General features: G+C 37.8%; 1 protein-coding gene across 2 annotated transcripts in view; it reads left to right on the forward strand.

Annotated features, from left to right (window-relative positions):
* Window positions 1–774: 774 nt before the first annotated feature.
* The window catches only part of NONO (non-POU domain containing octamer binding), a 16,772-nt gene continuing 9,300 nt past the window's right edge, over window positions 775–8,246 (forward strand). The window contains exons 1-2 of one of the 2 annotated variants that reach the window (XM_023734676.1): window positions 951–1,032; window positions 2,699–2,810. The gene's annotated coding sequence lies outside the window, so the exon portion shown is untranslated. Of the gene's footprint in view, window positions 1,033–2,698; window positions 2,811–8,246 lie in introns of both variants that reach the window. The other variant, XM_023734675.1, reaches the window with a different exon arrangement.

Genomic DNA, 8,246 nt, shown 5'->3' on the forward strand with positions numbered 1-8,246 from the left:
TTTTACAAAGAGGGCATCTATCAGTTGTGCCTGGAAGTCCTTGGTTAACCACAGGGGCTAGTTAACGGGGCTAGTTAGGCATTACTGAAATAATGAAGGTGATTACCTTATTGGTGTCCTTCGGAATATAGAATCACTCTTATCTGGAAGCCTACTATGTATTCATGGCAAGATGACACCTGTTGAATCTCTCTGTAAATCAAAGGAACAAAAGCAATGTTTGGACTGCTGGGTTCCCTGGTTACCATGGTAATGAGGATGCTGGTTACAATTCTGTGTAATCACACAGAGCCTAAGGTGTCAAGCCTCCCTCCCCACCCCCACCTCCGTCCTTTTCTATAATCATAGAGAAAACTATAGTTGGGCTTCATGAGTAGCCATGGCAGCGGGAAAAGCAACTAGAAATTTGATTAAGTATGGGGTGTCAGGGTGCATGTCCTAATGAGGAAGTGTGAAAAAAGAAACATGGCGGGGCTTTATTTTAGTAGAAAAAGGCTAGATCTACTACCCTGAATACAATGACATTGTTACTCTAGTTCTGGCACAAGCGCAGTGCATGAATTCTCAGAGCATGCCTACGTGCTCTTTCTACTTTCCTCTCCCTCCCTTTTTTCTCTCTACTTTCAGTCTTTCTTTCCTTTAGTCCATTTAAGTCTCTCCTTCCGACGCTCCATCCCCCCACCGCTTTATTACCCTTCCTCCTCTTTCCTTTTCCGTCTCACGCGCTCGGCCACTTGTGCATGCGCGTTAGGTACAAAGCCTCGCTCTTTGTCCCCATCTGTCGTTCACACGAACTCATGTCTTTGGCATTTGGTAGCCAATAGACTCTAAGAAATGGCGGAAAAATGATTCCGCCTTTGGAGATAAACCCGGATTGGCAGTTATGAAAACCAATCGAAGACGCCACTTTTGGACCCCTTGGGAGGCACCGAGCTCCGTCGTCTCGTTTCCGGCGGTCGCGCGCTCTTTTCTCGGGACGGTAGAGGCCGTGTAGCGTCGCCGTTACTCTGAGGAGAGACTAGTCGGTGGAGGGTGAGTTTTCAAACGGTTTTGTTATTGTTTGGGAGGGAAGTGGGATTTCTTGCTATAATCGGTGAAGGACAAGACTAGGGCGAGGCTAGGATTGGAGGGAGGATGGCCGTTCCAGAGCCCCTTGAGGCCTTGTCCCCGCTGCCAGTGTGGCGGCCTGTTCAGTCCACCCGCGGTGGTCCATCGCTCTTAACCCGCCTCGCCTTCTGGTTTAACTTGTTTCTCGTTTTATTCCCTGTCCCCTCTCTTGTAAGGCTCATTTTCGAATCTTAGCCCTGTCAGTAAGTTCCCAGGCCTTTAGCCGCCCTGGGCCTGAGGAAATGTGGGGTCTATTATCCGAGAGCACCGAAGTCGTTGTTGAGGAGGAGGCGCTTTGTCAGGCGCTCCTCCTCTCAGCCCAGCGAGGCCATTAATTCAGAATGGGAAAGTGGGCCCTCCACCCGAGCGATGTTTCTTTGTCAAAAGTCTTATCTGGGAAGTTCTGCTAGTCCCAGACCTCACCGCTTTCATAGTCAGGTTTCTGTATGCCGTTTTTCTCGTCTTGCTGCCTATCTACCCATTTATAGCATCAGTTTTCTAAATTAAATTCAATTTTATGGCTTTCCTATTGGTTATTTTCCTCTTTGAGAAACTATTATCATAAGCTGACACCTTTCTTTGTGTTCTTAACAGAGAAGTCGAGGTTAGAGAGGACTGGGGAACACTTTGCTGTCTTAAGTCGAAGTTGAGGTAGATGATGGAGGGGGTAGAGTTGCCAGATAAATACCGGATGCCTGGTTAAATTTGAATTTCAGATTGACAACGAAGTACTTTTTTAGTATAAATATGTTTGATGAGACATACCCAAATATTATTCATTTTTAAAGATCTGAAGTTTAAATTTAGCTGTGTCGTGTATTTTTATTTGCTAAATCTGGCAACTCTGGTAGGGGACTACTGACTAGATTTATGGAGTGTCTTTGTCCAATTTCTTTATTAAATGAAAGATCCTAAGAAACTTAGAAAAAAAGACCTTGCCATGTCAGTGTGATGTAGTGTTGGGTCCTGTATCTAAACTAACATTTGTGCAACTGTTCAAGCTGTATCATGCCCAGTAGCCACAGTTTTTATAATCCAGCAGTACATATTTTCTCAAGAAAGTTCATCAGGGTTAGTCTTTAGGACAGACAGACAGAAATCCTTGCTGCTACCACTTATACTTAGTGCTTTGTTCTCTTCTGAGAGCCTAATGGTTAGGTGGCAGTGGATTTATTACTCAGAAGAGATTTTTGCACGTATTTCCAAATTATATTGGTGATCATTATCAAAAGTAAATGATAGGACCAAATACTTATCGAGAATTGCTACTTTGTAGCCACTGTTGTAGGTGCTTCATGTAATTATTTAGTCATCGCCAGTGAATGCCTGCTTGGGAAAGAAACTGAAAGGAAAGATTGTAACGACTAGCATTATGGAGACAATTCAAAAACACAAAGCTAGGCAATTTTGTTATAAAAAATTATTCGTGCTAAAATCCGGAAGAGAGGAAGGAAGAATGTAATTGATGACATTTGCCTAACTGGTGCATCCACCCGGTGTATAAATAGGAGTGGTGATTGTCAGCAGGAACAAGGGCCTGCTATGTACCTGGATGGGAGTTAAGTGCTTTATGTACATTATCTCATTTTAGGCCTTAGAATACGCAGCCCTGTGAGGTGGATATTATTACCCCATTTGACAGTGAGACTCAAAAGTGAAGTGACATGGCTAGTAAGTTTATTGGACTGTAAACTGAAATCAAGGTATGTTTTGACTACAAAGCCTATAGCATAGTGACAAATCTGAACTTTAGAGTTAACAGACCTGAGTTCTGTTCCATGCTCCATCACACGTGGACTGTGACCTTGGATGGGCAAAGTACTTCAGGCATCATTTTCCTTATCCAGAAGAATAATAGTTGAGCACTAAATGAGATAATGTGGGCATGGCACAGTGCCTAGCATGTAATGGTCAATAAATACCTAGTATTATAATCTTAACTACCAGGCTATACTTTTCAAAAGTCAAAAATAACCTCCCTTGAGGATTCTGGTTTAGTGTTTATGATGATGGGAAATTTGGCAATGATTATGGGTGCTGGTTAATGCAATTGATATCACCAAATTGTACATCTGAAAAATGTTGAATTGGCAAATGCTGTGTTTTGTATATGTGTGTGTGTATATATGTGTATATATATATGTATACACATACATATGCGTATATTTTTTTTACAACAATAAAAAAGTTACAAACTTTAGCAATACAAAAACATTTATGTCACGATTGCAGCTTTGTAACATGAACAAAGACTGGCAAACGAAAATAATTATTTTCTAGGATTGTGAGATTTTGAGTAATAGCCTTTTATTTCTGTAATAGTTATATAAACAAAAAAAACCTCCCTTGAAATAATCTTAAATGGTCCTTAAATTTTTGCACTCTGCCTTTTATCCTCTAGGAGGTAGATTATTTTTACTAGAAGTTGTGGTAAAATGGCCTTTTTAGAAAGGAATGGAGAGGTGTCTGTTAAGATGTAAATGTAGTGTTTTTTATATTTAAATTTTGAGTGAATCTCTCTAGGGATTTCTATTCACATGTAAATATATATTGTGGATTCCTGAATGGGATACAGAATACTGAGGCTGCAACCACTGACTCCTAAATTAAAGGCTGGAGAAAAAAAGAGGTTCTTTGGCTAAACTAGTGGGAGAAATGGCTGTGAAGATAACCCAAGTTTCTGCCACGGACCACTTTGGGGCCAGGAGAAGGGAGATGGTTAAAACCTGGGTCCCAAATAGGAAGACCTAAATCTAATGTCCATGTTGTCCCATCTCCAACTGTTTGGGGTATACTTTAGATTTTATACGTTTTAATTCCCTATTTTTAAAAACATGATTTCCTTTTTTTTTTGGAGGTATCCCATTTGCTATGAAAGTGCTACACCTATTCATGGCATTTAAAATAGTTACAACTTCTTTGGAAAACTGCTGCATTATGTGGCAAGAGTCAGATTCAGGGATCCTATTTTTAAGAATTTATGCTAAGGAAATAAACAGAAAGCTATAAGCAAGAAGACACTTACTGCAGCATTATAATAGGAGCAAGCTGAAAACAACAAATGTCTCATAGTAGGGAGTAGCTTAGTACATTAGTGTAAATCCAGGTGGACTTAAAATTTTTAAATTGTAATTATGTTGATACTGTAGAAATGAGGAAAAGCTGAATATACAATGGTGCATTGTGATTGTAGTTACTGAAATGATAATGCATGTCTTGGAAGGTAAATAAAGAAAAATGGAAATTGTGGAAAAAATAATCATGCATGTGCCCAAAGACTGAGTTATTATGGCAAAAATTAGAAACAACCCAAGTGTCCAACTTGGTTAAAGAAATTATGGTACATGCATATAGTTGAATACTGTGTCCATTAATAATGTAGAAGATTTAATGACGTGAAAACTGTTATGATACATCATAAAGTAGAAAAAGCAGGTTAAAAACTACTTTTTATAATACACCATTAAAAATATATATATAAATTAATGACTGGAAGGGTATACCAAAATATCAACGGTAGCTAATTTTTAGTGGTGGGTCTATGGGTTATTCTATTTTTTTAAATTTGTTTTCTATATTAAAATGTATTTTGTAGTAGTGGGTACCTTATTGTGACTTCTGAGGCTTTGTAACGTTAATGAGAAACATAAAATTGATGAAATGATAAAACGTAAATGAGAAAATTCAAGTCTTGGCTCAAATGTCACAGCTCTATTTAAACTTGGAGTCTGCCCCCTTCCACTCCGTATCTACTTTACACCCTCCCCCCATTTTTTAAAAATGTCCATTGACACCTCCTGAGTACTATATAATTATGTATACTGTTTTGTCTCTCACTAGAAGGTAATTTCTGAAGGCAAGAATCTTTGCTTTGTTCACTGATGCATCCCAAGCACCTAGAATAAACAAACAAACAAAAAAACAAACCCATTGCCGTCGAGTCAATTCCACCTCATAGCAACCCTAGAATAAAAACCAAAAAACCCGATGCTGTGGACTCCATCAATTCACAGAGACCCTATAGGACAAGGTAGAATTGCCCCATAGGGTTTCCAAGGAGCGGCTGGTGGATTCAAAATGCCAACCTTTTGGTTAGCAGCTGAGCTCTTAACCACTGAACCGAAGGACCGGGTCCAGTAGTAGGCATTCGGTGAATATTCGTTGAATGAATTTGGTAAATAGTAGGTATTCGGTGAATATTTGTTGAATGAATAAGTAAAATGAAAAATTATCAATAACTTACAAATAAGGCAGTTGTTTTCATTTTTGCCTACCTTCTGTATATATTCATGCATTTAAAAAAATTTCCTCTTAAAACATCAAACATTTTTCATATTACATGGTCTTCAGAATTTTTAATGATGTATAATGTTCCATTGTATGGATGTACCATAATTTATTAAAAATCATTCCCCTAATTTGGGATATTTAAATCATTTTTATTGTTTTACTACGATAAGGGCCATTACAGTGAACATTTTCATGTAAGTAGCTTTTAATTTTAAAATTACTTTCTCATGATAAATTTCTAGGAGTAAAGTTCCTGAGTGAAAGAATGTGAATATCTTAATAACTTTTGTTACCTATTGTCTTATGAAACAACTTTTGATACAGATTTTGATAATTGAATTGGTGCTTTCAGTTTGGGTGGGATATGATGTTATAAAATTTATTCAGGAAGTTTTTTATTGTAAAAAATATATAACAACATTTGCCATTTTTTAGGTGTTCAATTCAGTGGCATTAATTATGTTTACCATGTTGTGCAACCATCACCACTGTCCATCTCCAATTTTCTTCATCACTTTTAACAGAAACTGAGTACTCCTTAAGCAGTAACTCCCCATTTCCCAGTCCCATGCGCCCTTGGTAACCACTAATAAACTTTGGTCTCTCTGTATTTGCCTATTCTAGATATTTCATGTAAGTGGGATCATATAGTATTTGTCCTTTTGTGTCTGACTTATTTCACTTAGCATAATGTTTTCAAGATTCATCCAGCCATGTTGTAGCATGTATCAGAACTTCATTGCTTCATTTCTCTTCATGGCTGGAGAATATTCCATTGTATGTATATACCACATTTTGTTTATTCATTTATCTGTTGATGGACACTTGGTTGTTTCTGCCTTTTGGCTATTGTGAGGAAAGTTTTTATACACATAAAAGTATCTCATATAATTATCCAAAATTAGCACTTAATCAAGCCTTTGTCATATTTTCTTCATTTGGGGAATATAGTTTTCTGTATTCTTAAAGAAACGTGTGCGTGTGTGTATATATAGGTTAACAACATAGTATTCATGAGAAGGTCTTCTTCTGTATCTTCAGCTAAATTCTGACTAAGAGGCCTGGTATTTGGCGGGAAAGGATTTAGGGTTGGCTTTGCCCTTTTATTTTTTGGAGAACTATCCTTGCATGAGGAATATGAAGATGGTCCTCAGCTTGTTAACCTGATCAGTGAGAAAATTTTCATTTCAAAACCATCAACTTTTGAATTCAGGCATTTATAATGTTCAGTCTAGATTATACCAGGAATTTTCATTTTGTTATCTTTTAAATCTTACGTTGATTTTTAAAGGACAGATTTTAACGTTTTATGATTGTATATTCATCTTTTTATATTTTCCTCTTATATTGCTTTGGCGGTAATTTATCTTTCGATTTTGCTTGATAATAATTTTTACTGAGTGCTTACCATATGCCGGAGTCCCTGGGTGGTACAAACTTTAACGTGCTTGGCTGCTAACCGATAGGTTGGAGGTTCCAGTCTGCTCTGAGGTGCCTTGGAAGAAAGACTTGTCAATCTACAGAAAAATCAGCCATTGAAGACCCTGTGGAGGAGTATAGTTCTACTCTGACACACATGGGATCACCATGAATCAGAATTGACTTGATGGCAACTGCTGCTACTGCTTTTTTTTTTTTTTTTTATTGTATGCCAGTACTGTGATAGTGTTTTCACATATTAATACTCGTAGCGACCTTGAGAGGTAGACTTTTTTCTTTCAGATGTATACATTTTAATCTTTGGGTTGGTGCCTGACATTTTGTTTGATGTCACAATTGCATGTGGTTGATTGAGACAATGCAGTTGATCTTTTTTTGGTTTTTCCTTCTAAATTGTATTTATTTTGTTGTTAAGAATATCACAGCATAACATACACCAATTCAACAGTATCTGTGTATACAATTTAGTGACATTGATTACATTCTCACCCTCCTTTTCGGAGTTGGTCCTCATTAACGTAAACTCACTGCCCCCTAAGGTTCCTATCTAATCTTTTGAGTTGCTGTTGTCAATTTGATCCCTTACAGATAGTTCTTAAGAGCGTAATGCTCAAGGCAGACCTTTTTTTACTAGTTAAGCTAAACTATTGTTTGGTTTTAAGAAGACTTTAGGGCTATTTTTGGTTTAAAGTTTAAAGATTATCTCAGGGCAATAGTTTCAGGGGTCCATCCAGCCTCCATGGCTCCAGAAGGTCTGAGTCCAGGAGAATTTGAAATTCTGTTCTGCATTTTCCCCGTTTCTATCAGGATTCTTCTGTGGAGTCTTTGATCTAAATGTTCAGCAATGGTAGCTGGCCACCATCCAGTTCTGGTCTCATGGCAAAGGAGGTAGTTGTTCATGTAGGCAATTAGCCATACATTCCATATCTTCCCCTATTCCTGACTCTCCGTCCTCCTCTGTTACTTCAGGTGAATAGAGACCAATTGTGTCTTGGCTGGCTGCTCGCAAGCTTTTAAGACCCCAGGCACTACGCAAGGAACTAGGAGGTAGAACAGAAGCACTACATGCATTATCAGGCCAATTAACTGGGATGTCCCATGAAACCATGACCCTAAACTTCCAAACCAAGAGACCAAATCCCATTGAGGTATTTGGTTGTATGTAAGCAGCCACTCTTTTTTTTTTTTTGAAAATTATCTATTATAGAACTTTTGCCAATTGAGCTTTTTACAGTTTATTGACAGCAATTAATAATAATAGGCTGTGGAGAGGTAGATTTTTTTTTTCCAGCTGCAAATTTTTTAATTGTACTTCAGGTGAAGGTTTACAGAAGAAATAGTTTCTCATTAAACAGTAGTACACATATTGTTTTATGACATTGGTTAACAGCTCCATGACATGTCAACCC

Source organism: Trichechus manatus, unplaced genomic scaffold (genome assembly GCF_000243295.1).
Source record: "Trichechus manatus latirostris isolate Lorelei unplaced genomic scaffold, TriManLat1.0 scaffold00070, whole genome shotgun sequence".
NCBI classification, from domain to species: domain Eukaryota; kingdom Metazoa; phylum Chordata; class Mammalia; order Sirenia; family Trichechidae; genus Trichechus; species Trichechus manatus.